Source organism: Oryzias melastigma, linkage group LG21 (assembly GCF_002922805.2).
Source record: "Oryzias melastigma strain HK-1 linkage group LG21, ASM292280v2, whole genome shotgun sequence".
NCBI classification, from domain to species: Eukaryota; Metazoa; Chordata; class Actinopteri; order Beloniformes; family Adrianichthyidae; genus Oryzias; species Oryzias melastigma.
The window spans coordinates 5,982,956-5,995,812 of record NC_050532.1 but is presented as its reverse complement, the minus strand read 5'-3'; positions in this window follow the sequence as shown (position 1 = coordinate 5,995,812).

Below are 12,857 nucleotides of genomic sequence, written 5' to 3'. Positions count from 1 at the left end.
GATATGTCCAAAGTCTGGCCCGTGTGGGCCAAGTTCAGCCCACGTTCATATTTCCACTGCCCCAGAAGCTCCTCTCATAAAATTGATAACATGCAGCCTCCAGCACTTTTTAAGAACTACAATATCTCGCTTGTGATTGGCTACATTATGTTCTAAGCTATTGTTAACCTGTGGCAACAAGCGCTCGACTATCAGAGAGCAAAGAACAGATTTATTTGTATCTGTAAACCAAATGGCATTTTTATTTTATTTTATCCTTTTACTTGCTCTTGGTTTTAACAGAGTTCATGTTTTACCATTTGATTTATATTATATTTTACTATCTTAATTTTAAATTGTTTTAACATTTTTCAAATGGAGTTTTTATTCCTTACAAGTAGATTTCACACCACAGTTCTTTTTTTGATTTTAATCATTTTAAAGCGCAACATAAACATATAAATAAATGATTACATCTATCTCTATATCTATAAATAAAACTATAAATAAACCACAGGGGTTTGCAGTTCTGAATAAGATTGTATTTGTGTTATTTTCTTATTCACAGGTATTTACATTTAGAAGCTTAAAGTGAGCATTTATTAGTGAACAATATGTTACATCTTGTATGAACTCTAATTTATATGGAGAAATATTTATTTTATTTTATTTTATTTTGATTTAATTTAATTTAATTTAATTTAATTTAATTTAACTTTTTTTAACCCTTTAACACCTGAGGCGTCACCGGTAACGCTTAACGCTTAAACATACTGTAACTTTTCAGTAATGCTTGTGCCACTTTCTCCTTCAGAATCTGCTAGAATTATGCTGATCGTGTGAACGGTAGAAAAGTTACAGTCAAGGAACATAAACACAGGGAGTTCCGGAGTTAAAGAGCTCATTTCATTTCATTTTGTTTGATTTTATTCTGTTTTTTTATTTTTTTATTAAAATTTACATTAATTTTAGTCAAATGTATTTAGACATAACTCTGTTTTATCTGGATAAATTAGAAATCTCCCACTAATTCATTTGCATCTAATGTTATAATAATAGTTCAAGGATTTCAGTTCGATTGGTTTTTCATCTCACCAAAATTGATCCTCTTGGCAAAACGTTTGGACACTCCTGCAATATGGGTAAGATTACAAAACACTTTATTGTGCAAAAACAGCAAGAAGTACAACAAGTCTATTTGACTCTTTCATATTACAACATTCATAAGAACAAAAACCAGCAGGGACAGGGCTCCCCGTCTGAAACACACCAGCAGAGGCAATTCTAAATGGCTCCATCTGCATGCAGAAAACTGTTTTAAAGTCAACACATTTCCTTGCAAATGGATGGTTGAATTGCTAAGGCACTACACTCACAGCCTTTTTGTTCCATTAATGCTGCTGAGCTACAGAAGAATGGACTCTTTGAATCACAAATAAGCTTTAGCTTTCCGTAATGGTCCGTGGTGGTAACTTTTTTGGCAAATGCTGCTCTGTATAGAGGATGTTTGCCCCATTTTAGTGCTCAGTCCCATTTGGACCTGGAACGCATAGATCTGCGCTATGCAAGCACATCAATAATGAAAGACGCAGTCTTAACAAGTTAAAAAATAGTCCCAGTTCTATTATGTAACCGTGGAATGAGTTATGAAGATGACTGCAGTTAGCTTGAAAAGAATCCCTTCTAGATTAATTAACTGCAAGGAGCTAATACTAATACAAATGTATTACTAAATGCTTTCTTCTTGCATCATTTTGTACATTTTTAATAGATTTTATTAAAGATTATAATTCTGGAAACTTCTATTCTAGACACATATAGGACTGGAATGCAGAAAACCAGGGTTCACGCGATCCCTGACAGGATAAGCTGAAAGGTGAACATATTATGTGTACATGAGTATTTAACAGACTCTAATTATGAAATGGATGGTAAAACGAAAGAGGTTTGTAGAGTTTATAGTAACACTTCAACTGTGATATATTTATTAACGCCCTCGCAGGCGTCCTGCCCTGTAGCTGTGAGATCAGCGTAATAAAACGCAAGAAAAATAAGTCTTTTTTTATATTATGTGATTGAGATTTTATTAAATTCAAGAGATAACACAACATTTATTTGTAATTTTTGGATAAAAGCAATCTTTTATTTGAATAAATAAGGCGGAAGATGAATGTCGATGGCTGCGGAGCCTATCTGCTATTAGAATTCCAACAACGAGGAAACATAATTTTTTTTTTTGGGATGGCGACCAACATTAATTTTTCTACAATAATGAACACCAGCGTTGTTTAAAAATTGCGGAAACTCCACAATTCATTCCGAAAGTCCCGCCCACCGCTGTTACGAGAGGCGAGCAGTTCAGACTGGACAGACACGCTTCCACCTGTGAGCAGATTCCAGCCGAGCAGACCAGAAATCCAGCTGGATCAAACTTCTCCAAAAATGTTTCTTTTATTTTTATTTTTTCACAAACACAATATAGAACATTTATGAGAAAAAAGAAAAAGCTGAAAAAAAATTAAAGGAAAAATGTCAAATAGACAGCAGGAGAAATTCTTATTTCTGGTAGGTTAGGTTCCAAAGGGTTGAAAAAAAAAACATTTTAAATGTACGATTAATCAAGATTAATTTTTTACAGGTTCACAATTAGTTATATTTTTAATAGTTTTTTTTTTTATTGGATTTCTAGTTTAGTTGTATTTGTGATGTTTAAAGAAGCTAGTAGGATTTCTCAACCTTTGTCAAAAATAATACTCACATTGACTCAAAACTGGGGGGCACTTACTCCCTCATAACCCCCCATAGCTTCACCCCTGTGTAACAGTATTCTGTGGCACCCCTCAAGTTAAAAGACTGCATTTTGTGTTTAAACAACTCAGGTTGTTGAGACTGGGGCAAATGGATCTTTGAATATGTCTGAAAACAATTCAATTGAATTAAATAATGGCCACAATTATAGATTTTTTTCAAAGAGGGGATCCTGATCCATGACAAACTTGATGTCTGTACCATAAAATGCACGAAATGTCCACCTGACCGACTCTGCCAAAACCAAAGCAAACACTATACTGTCATGGACTAAAATCCAGATTCACACAATGGTATAATCTACCTTCAGAAATGTTGTGGTATTGGGGGTAGGGTCTTCATTTTGAGTGACTTATGAATTTTTAAAACAATCGATAGGTTAAAGCATCAAGGTTGCATCAGTAATTATCCAAAGTGTCACTGTTTTTTCTTATGTCATGTGAAATCTGGATTGCAACATAGCCTGTGAGTAGTCAGTGTTGCAAAAACTGATGTCCAATTGATGTGGTGTAACCCAGCACTATTACATTTCACATTTCTGCTTTTTATTCAGTGATTGTATTGTTTTTGTATAATTTTCATATCAAAACACTTATGTTTAATAAGTCATCAGCTGGTCCAATTTTCCTGAAAATCCTCCAGGTTGCAGGGAAGCCATCCTATCAAAATAAAACCCCCAGATCCCGCCTTGAACTCAGGAAATCTGTTCAGTTAGGTTAAATGTTTATTTTTAGTTTGCTTCATCATTGTTCCTTTCTTTTAAGGCTATGTCTATTTCTTTCTTTTCTTGAGCAGAACAGACTGGCTCATTGCCCAGCACATCAGCGGTTAAAGAGGGAATAGAATGGCCTAAATATTGATTATCTTGTTTGCTATGTAGGAACCAATCAGTTCAATCACCACACATGGCTTTATGTTTGACTTTATGTTTGAAGAACCCGTTTCTTCACCGCAAAATTCAGTAAATGAAATGCACTTAAAGATTTCCTTCACCATGAAGGAAAAATACCAATTAATACATTATAAAGATTAAAAGAATGATGGTTAGATAAAGGGGTGGAGGGGTAAAGGAGAGGAGAACAGAGGGATAAGGAATGGGTTTGGTGTGGAAGGGGCCTCTTCTGCAGTAACTTATTTCTGTTCACATATTCACTGCACCATGGGGTCATTCTGGACGCTTTGGGGGACTAATTAGAGCTGCCATGTTTTACATGACCCAGAAGAAAAATGTAGATTTATCTTCACTCTCTTTAGATAAAGTCAAGAACTCCATCTCTGTTGCAGCAAAAGACACAAACCTGGATCGAAACAAACATCTATGCATCGATTTATTTTAACGATTAATTTATATCATAATTTGTGGTTGTGGATATGAGTCATAGTCGATATTTATTAATTCTGAATGATCCGATTCACTGACCTAAAACTGATCTAGAATATCTTTAGCTGCTGAGGGCGGCTCTAGGATGACGTCATGAAATGGGTGGCACCCACAAGGAACAAAAGGCGGAGCCTCAGAGATCTAGTCATCTTACTTCTGGGTATGAAAAGAGTTCACAAAAATAACTCATATTTTATTACAAAAATTGCTTTTTGGTATGACAAAAGTAATATATGATCATATATACAGACATATTCTTATTCTGAAAGGCTTAAGAAAAGCATGTATAGACCAGGGGTGTCAAACTCAATCGCACAATGCCCCAAAGTCCAAAACACTCCTTATGTCACGGACTAAACAGGATAAACATTTATTGAACACACTGAAAATAATTTTTTAAACTTTAAAATGTAACTTTTTATCATTACTATGAATAAAAGTCGGCAGGAGTATTATTCCAAAATAAATCAACTTCAAACTTAAGTAACTTTTAATATTATACTCTTCACAAAAATATATATTTTGTGAAAATTATACAAGTTAGAAATAAGCGTAAGATAACATCAGCCCGTAAATAACAATAAAATAGATTGATCTGGAGGGGCGAATATAACTACCCAGAGGGTGGGATCCGGCCCCCGGGCCTTGACTTTGTCACATGTGGTATAGACCCTTTAAGTCTATAAGTCATTGGAGATGCTCTACAAATTAGTTTTGAGCAATACAACCTCTGAACAAGTCACAGTTTCTACCTTTTTTATTGTTTTGTCTCTTTTTAATAATAATAAAAAAAAACAAATGTACATATGAATCAAAACACTGCAACCATAAATACTTATTCAGAGAGAGAGGAACCGGACTTCAGGACAGAGAAACCCATTCCAAACTGAAAATAGCACGTATAAACAAAAATAAAATGTGCTAAATTGCAGATCATAACCACACCACAGACATGAGATCATTCTCCATGTATGACTCTGTGTCCTGGTGGACAGAAGTGTAAATTTAAAAGTCTTTCCACAAAGGATGTGGGTTGGCTTGCTGTGGAGGGTTCCTGAATTGTAAATGGTTCATAAGTGACCTTGCCCCTATCACTCTGCAGTAATGAATACTCCTGGCAGCGATGGATTTTAAAGAGAAGCAGGTTATTATATGTGTGGGATTTCTCAATTTGTTTTATCTGTCTTTTGCCACGTTAGTCATTATGTGGGTGTAATCTGAAAGAGATCAGTGACTGCAAAGTCATGGCAGGGGAGAGTCGGTGTAGCCAGACAGCTCTGGGTGGTGTTGACTGGTGGGGAAGAAGATGAAGAGGACAAGGGGGAAAACAGAAGACCAAAGGGGTGGAACTGGAAAGAGAGGAGTGCTATGAGGCTTTAAGGGAAGAGTTAAAACAAGTTTGAGCTGAAAGGAGAATTTTTTTCCATATGACTGGACAGCTACAACTAAAGCGATCAGAGAGACTTGGAGGAAGGGACTTGGTCTGTCATCTAGAATTAGGAAAGCTGATTAAGAGACTTTGTGGTGGAAGAAAGAAGTTCAGGAGCGTGTGAAGAGGAGAAGGAACAGAGGGATGCAGCACCATGTGTTGGTGGACGACTAAACAACATGAGACTAAACAAAGGGTGTACGAGGACTTGTATGACAAGTTGGACATAAAGGAGAGAGAAGTGGATCTAGAGCAAGGCAGAGATACAAAGGTTAGGGTGACAGGAATGGAAATGTGTTGACAGGCTCCACAAGTGGGATGGAAAGCTGGAAGGAGATTATAAGAGCTGATAAATGAGGAGAATGTTAGAGAGCATAGAGCAGGGATCATTAAGGATAAAGGCATTGAAGAAGACGAAGTGTGGAAAGGCAGAATACCTGTGGAGGAAATTCCATACATGTAGAGCATTTAACAAGATCTTGGAGAGTGAGAAGATGCCTAAAGAATGGAGGGAGAGTGTTCTAGTGCCCCTTTATGAAAGAAGAAGTGACAAGAATACAGAGGAATATAGTTGATGAGACACAATGTAACAGAGCAGTGATACCTAACCAAGGTCAGAAGTGAGCTTTCATGATTAACAGCATGGTTTTATGACAAGAGTACCCGAGATGCAATATTAGCTTTGAAGATGCTTTTGGAGAAGAACACGAGGTCTTTGTAGATCTAGAAAAAGTCTACGACAGGATACAGAGATAGGAGCTGTGGTTTGAATGATACAGTCTGGAGTAGCAGAGGTGCACTTTGAAGTTGTGCAGGAGATGTAAGAGAGCAATAAGTTGCTCTATATGTGGCAGAAAAGTTTAAGGTGGACAAAGTATCCGCTATTAACTCCTTCTAGTTTGTTGTAGGGATGGACAGACTGACAGATGAGGTAAGACAGGAATTCTCGTGGATCATGATGTTTGCAGATGACACTGTGGTCTGTAGTGAGAGAAGGTGGAGGAACCTCTAGAACAATTGATGTTTGCTTTGAAAAGGAGATGAATTAAGATATCTCAAGTTTTTTTGATTAAATGAGAGGAAGTCAAGTGGAAATGGTGAAATTACAGGGAGCTAAGGTGAAAAAGGTGAAGGAATTTTGGGTCCAACAGGCCAGAGAAATGGAGAGTGTGGGAAAGAGGTGAACAGTTGTGTACAAGAAGATTGGAATGGATGGCAGAAGGTTCTAGCTGTAATGCATGACAACAAAGTGTCAGCAAGAATGAAAAGAAAAGAGTAGAAGACTGTGGTGAGAATGAAAAAGACAAGAGACAGAGCGGAGATGTCAGAGGGTTTGGGAGGATCAGGAAAAGAAGCCAAATATGAAAAAACATTGGACCAGGATACAATTGGTGATGTATTTATTTAACCTTTATTTATCCAGGCAAGAGAGATAAGGGAAAATAATTCTTAATTTCTACTGTGGAATGGTAAAAGGCAAGATCTTTTGAAAAAGAAAAAATAATGAGTTAAAGGAGACATAGAACAAAAGTCAGGATAAAACAGCAGTAATACAGTCAAAATAATTAAATTGACATTTTTAAAATCAGTGATGAGTTAAAATTAGTTCAAAATAAAAGTGATTCAGTCATCGCTCACAGAATATTATGCCAAAACTGAAAATAAAGTTTTTTGGGGGCTGAGAATAGATTAGAGAAGTGTTTAAGTGTCTGTCAACATCTCACACCTACTGTTAAATCATATTTCATCATTACTGTAGCGGTGTGCCATTACTTTAGAAGTTTTTTTTTGTTTGTTTAAATAAAAAGCTAAAAAAAACACTGAGTCAGCTTGCTTTTTATTGTTGCGAATCTCACCTGAGACTAACAGAAAATACATGAAGAGTACAGAATTTTGTCTCTTTAGGACTAAAACTCCACTGATTCACATCAAGCATGGGATGTGCTAAATGCGGTTTCTTGAACACACTTTCAGCCCATGGTGTTCACACTAAACTCTGTACTTTATACTGGCGCATGTCCACCACCTACAGTTGCTTGGCATGAAATGTCATAGCGGTGCAATTCCCCAACCCCTCCGGCTTCTTCCTACCCCTCCAGTTGTAGGGGTATTAGAAGGAATAGGGGTGTCCGAAATTGCTTTTTTAAGGGTAGTGCGTCAGGATTTTTGACTGTGTAATTCCCTCTTCCGCAACGGTGATCCGCGTTGCGCTGTACCAGGGAGGAGAAAGCATTTCTTCACAGAAGTTTACATTGATGTAAGTAATAACTTTGCTTTTAGTGTGACTTTTTAAAGCTATAAAAACAATGTTGCTGTGTATTTTCTTGGTGCTGGCAGCTATGTGCTAACATAGATGACCAGCAACTATTGATGATGTTTTTATGGGGTAGTGTTGTCCAAATTAGACAACACTACTTTTCTGTAACTCTTTGTTTGGAGGGCTAAATGTAGGAGAAGGGAGTAGCCATAGGGGTAGAATTCGGATTAGGCCTTAGCCCTTAAAAATATATTTCAGACACCCCTGCCCCTTCAAATGCCCCTACAATTGGAGGGGCAGAGAAAAGCCAAAGCCTTATTGTCATACAGTTCCAACCAGGCACAAACCGCAATTATCATTTCTTCTTCGTGATCAATTTTCTAACGGTTGACACTTTCATGAATTAAAAGGAACGCAATCTGCACCCCACTACCAATTTTGAGTTTCCAATCGATCAAATTTTGACCTGGTTTAATCTTCAATGTGCATTCAGTGGATGTGCTTTTTGGACCCAGAGTGCCCCAAAACTGTACGTACTGCATTAGCGCAAGACTTTTAAACGTTGAAACCCAAAATGTGCATTTTACATGTTTTTTTTTGGAAGTGGGCACTTGAACGCCCGTTGCTGAAGCTAGTGTGCACGAAGCTGAAGCCAGATTCTTCTCAGCCTGATGCTCCAGACAAGCAACTTAGAGCTGATGTTGTTCTTCTTTCCCACTCTCCTCTGGGGAGCGCGAGAGATTTCAGATCCCCAGTGGATCGCCCACACTCCCACTCTTGACCGTGGACCACGCCCCCGACTCCATCCTGCATGTCTGAGTGAGAGTGATTCCTGCTGGGTCGTCTGTCCTCCTGCTCCTGGCCGTGGACTGCACTTCTGCTTCATCTTGACTATGGACTTAATCATCACTCGTCCCTCAGCTCTATATGAATGAACTCTTTTAGATACATAGTTGTAGAAGCTAATCTTTCTTTAATAGTTCTGGTATCGCCTGTCCATCCTGGGATAGGATCTCTCCCTCATGTGGGAATCCCTAAAGTTTCTTCTTTTTTCCTGACTCAGGTTTTTTTTAGGAGTTTTTCCTTACCGGGAGGGAGGGTCTAAGGGCAGAGATAACCAGTTTATTTAGTCTTAGTTTTTAACTATTGTTCATATTTTGAAGCCTAATGGGGCAATTTTCTTTGTGATTTTGGGCTATATAAATAAAATTCAATTGAATTGAATTTAATTGATGGAGCTTCATGGATGAGTGCAGAAAATTATCCAAATCCGATAAATCCAACTTCCTCCTGCTTTATGCTGTCTGAATTACCCCGATCTGAATGACTGAGAACCTACGCCAGTATTTCATAGTGAAGCATCCCATAATTCACCATTCAGATTTTCAGAACATGTAGTATTGGAGTAAGTGTTTTTAGCCTTTTCACTTTAGGGTATGCCCACTACCATTAGAACAGCATTGAATGCAGATTCCCATTTGAAACTCTTTCAATATTTTCTTTCTATCTATGCACTATATCTAGGAGATGTTACCCCTCTGGTCTATTCCATCCTCCTTTTGAATAATCAAAAACCTCAAACCTTACAGGGAAAATCTGATGTTAATTCCTTTCCATTTCTGCATCTTTGATTTATTAATTTTTCTAAAGGAGAAAAGAGGCTCACGGAGCCGCTTTTTGCCGACTGCAGCCTGAGCAATCAAAAGGATGTATTCTAATGATCCCTGACAAAATGGTCAGTTGATATCCTCCAGGGTGCAATGATATTTTACATTAGAGTGGATGGATCGATAGCAGAAATGACACGAGGAGCATCCGCAGACGGAGAAAGTTCCAGACTGCTTTAGTCTCCGATTAAGCCTATTATATAATAAGTCCATCAAACCCTGCAGAACAACTTTATTAATAGATACACGTACACATTTGTACAAGTATGCTGAAGATTCATTGTTGCAACTCTATCGGAGGAGCAAATTGCAGTCACTTTAACAAGATTTTATAGTCACTGTGACATTGCAACATTTTATTGCAGCGTAAAGGAAGCATTTTGTTTCAAAAGGGCCCACGTCCCCAAGGTACCAGCTATCACAGACAACTGACAAGACATGGGTGCCACAAACTGGGTCATTGAAGTGGATTAATGTGGTAACTCCATATTGGATGCACAACACTATTTCAGAAATTTAATCGTCTCCGGCAAAGAGTAGATGTTTTTTTTTTTTTTTTCCTTCACAAATTGCATGTTTTTCCTGGTTATGCAACAAAAGCAGGTTGAGATAGGCTTTGAAAATCAGAGCTGATGAAGCCTCGGTGAGACTTTCTGTCTTTTTTGTCATTAGACTCTGACCCTGGCAATTTGCTTCACTCTATGTGGCATCAAACACTGGCAAATTGAGTTGACTCAGGATCACTGAAGGCTTTTATTTCTCTAAATAAAAGCAGAAGAGCTGACTACTGTCTATTCTGAGACTGAAGCACTGATCTTAGGCTAAAGATAAATAGTTTATCCTACGTTCACAGAACTTGCGATGAGCGTTCATGAGCTACCCGAACTACCTGGTACTAGCTCATGTGCAGCGCCACCTACAGTCGGAAGATGCATGGGGTAAATCTTGTGAGTCTTGCCTTTTATTTTCAAGTCCCCCATGACAATATTTTTAATAAAGTAGTGTTTTAATCATGATTATGACGTTTTTAACAGACGTCCCACAACCTAGTTGTATTAAAAACTCATTTTTCATGTTGATCTGAAGCTTTTGTTTCCAAAATCTTTTCTGAGGGGGCGTGGCTATTGACGTCGAGCTGAGCAGCTCTTCCCCTGATCCCCCCTGTCTGATTATGGTAGCTCTGTGTGTCTCAGTAGCATAAATCTTCACTGGTGCTACATAAAATTGCCCAGCAAGATCATTAATGTCCAGACGTTTTGTTTTGAGTCAGATGTCAGCTCGGACGAGGAAGTGAAGATCTTCATGGTCCAGACTTCCTCCAAAATCCTTACTGGCGAATCATCCAATGTTTGCCCAACCTTCACTCGACCGTGCTTAGGATAGGCTCCAGCAACCCTGTGACACCAAAAGAGATTAAGCAGGTTTAGTGGATGGAGGAAAATAAACAGGAAAAAATAATTAAACTATTTCTAATAATCTAATCTTTACATGAATGAATTATTACATTTGATAGCTGCCTTTATTGTATTTTTCAGAATGAATTAAAGATTCAAACAAAAGTATCCAAACCAAAAGTAAAACTCAGAGTGAGAATACATTTTTTTCTGTTATATTTGAACTTTTGTTGATCATTTTAAGAAAAAATATCTGTTGTTTGCTCTCACAAAACAAACAAACAAAAACAACTGGAATGACATCAGCTCTAACCTGTCACAGTGAAATTGTCTGTGCGCTTGTGTGCTTTATGTCAGGGGAAAACAAGATCTTTTCCTTTGGTGCCTGATGTCTTTAGGACCTTTGAGAAAAGTGGTCATTAGAGGGAAAGAGTTGCTGTGAGCAACACAAACTGAAGCTTCGCTCTTCCTGTGGGGCTGAAGGGAGAAAAACACAATCAGTGAGGGTGTTTTCCACAACGGAGTATTAGGGCCACCACCAAAGAAAAGTAATTGATTAATAGACAAGAATAAAGTCGTGAAAGTAAAAAAAAAGAGTCAACATCTCACAAAAACTCGTAGACTTATGAGTAAAAATAGCAATACTTTGCAATCATAAAGTTTTAATTTAATTAATTGTAAGCTAAGAATTTATGTGATTAAAATCATAATTGTATGAGGCAAAAGTCTGTTTAGTAAGAAATATATGAACAACAAAAAGCAAACAGTCTCATGTTTCTGAGATGCATAGTACATGTAAGCGATTACTTTAGCATTAGCATCACAAATAAAAAAGTAGGCTACTCTATCTTTTAGTTAGTGAGTCAACACTATTTTATTTCAGATACAAGAACATTGAAAATAATTTGAAGGAATTCTTTAGAAGATTTTGATCCAAAAGGAGTGGATTTCCAGACGATGCCATCAGTGTAGTGCGAGGTCCAAATGTATTATAGGACATGGATTGCTATGATTAAGTAAAACCTTATGGCATCCCCATGAATGGGTGCATAGTGGACTTAAACATACTCAATAAACTTAGTGTTTAAAACGAGAATGTTTTTTTATTGTAAAATTATAACTTAAAATTTTACTTACTTCTTTGTACTTTTTTGTAAAATATTGATTTTATTTAATTATTTAAAAACTTTATTCTCATAAAATGCTGTATCACAATTTTACGCTAAAAGGCTGACTTCTTTCTCACAATTTTGGACTTTATTTTCATAAAATGCTGGTTTTTTCATCATATTTTACAGCCTTATTCTCAAAAAAATGTTGACTTTTTCTCATAATTTTATGACTTGATTTTCATGAAATGCTTACTTTTTTCATAATCTTACAACTTTATTTTGAAAAAGTGTTGACTTTTCCTCATAATTTGACAACTTTCTCCTTTTAATATGTTGACATTTTTTCTTCATTATTTTATGACTTCTTTCTCACAATTTTGTTTTTTATTCTCATAAAATACTGACTTTTTTCTCATATTTCACATTTTTTTTTCTTATAAATGTTTAATTTTTGCTCATAAATTCGGAGTTTCATAAAATACTGACTTTTTCTCACATTTTTACAACTTTAATCTTGTAAAGCTTTGACCTTTTTTAAATTATAATTTTACGACTTTATTCCTATCAATTTTTTTTCAAATAATTTTAACGCTCCATTCTAATAAAATGTTGACTTTTTTCAGAATTTTAGAACTTTATTCTTGTAAAATGTTGAATTTAATTCTCATCATTTTACGAGCTGAAACTAGTAAAAAAAATCCCCATTATTATATACAACTTTCTTCTTGGAAAAATGACATTTTTCAATCTTACTTTTACAACTTTACTGTTGTATATTCATTTTTGTCATGGTGGCCTTAATCCTCCTTTACAGTGTTTTTTTTTTTTTT